Source organism: Nanorana parkeri, unplaced genomic scaffold (genome assembly GCF_000935625.1).
Source record: "Nanorana parkeri isolate BGI_ZX_2015 unplaced genomic scaffold, ASM93562v1 scaffold169, whole genome shotgun sequence".
Lineage (NCBI taxonomy): Eukaryota > Metazoa > Chordata > Amphibia > Anura > Dicroglossidae > Nanorana > Nanorana parkeri.
This window is the reverse complement of record NW_017306437.1, coordinates 274,632-275,602: the sequence shown is the minus strand read 5'-3', so window position 1 is coordinate 275,602 and position 971 is coordinate 274,632.

The following is a 971-nucleotide window of genomic DNA, read 5'->3' as shown; positions in this document are numbered from 1 at the left end:
AAAATTTGAAAAATTAAAATAAAAACATGTGTGTGTGGGGGGGAGGTGCAGGGTACAGTTCCAGTGGTTGTTTATATAATGGGGGGGAGGGGGGGGCGAAAAAAAAATTCTGCCCCGGGCGCCCAGAACTCTGGTTACGCCACTGCTCTGCACTATTGTGCACCTCCCTACTTTCTCTTGTGCGTTCCCCTGTGCTGTTCCTGTTTATCTCTTGTCTCTGTGGGTACACCTGTGGTGTATTCCCTTCTGTTACCTGCTCCCTGTGCCACGCATGTTCCCTGCGTCTTCCCTGTAGTCCCTGTTTTCTGTATCTTGTATCCTGTATGCACCCTGTGTCTTGTTCCCTGCGCTGTGGTCCCTGAATACCCACTGGCACTGTGCCTGCATGGGTGTGTCAGAGAGACACCCATGCAGCCCTGCAGCTCAACATCCACACCATCATTGGCCCTGGGGAAGACCAGGTGCTCCTTAGATCCTGCGACTCTGGCACACCTGCGTTTGTTGTGCGTTCACACTGCCCCTGCATCTTCAAACACCCGTATTCCTGCCCATTCCTAATTCAGTGTCTATATACTGCTCCCCAAGACCCAGAGTTTACGATTCCTGGTGCTCCAGTGCCATAATCGTGACACACACACTGTCTTGGCAAAATGTTTCTTTACACAAAATGATTTATGCTGGGGGCCGCCAAGCCCCCCTCCCCATCAATTGAGAATGGCAACCAGATGGCAGGAGCGGGAGGGCGTATTGTGGAACCTGGCCGTGGGGCGGGGCTAGTTTACATTTTTTTTTTACTGTTTCTTTATTTTGATCACTTTTTATTCAATTATTTCTTCTTATTTTTTTTATTTATTTAATTTCAATAACTGTACTCCCCACCTGGCCTCTTACCCTGAGCAAAGAATGTCATCGGCTCAGATCAATTATAGTTTAAACTGTAAACAGGAATGCTTGGGTTGTATGAGTGCTTA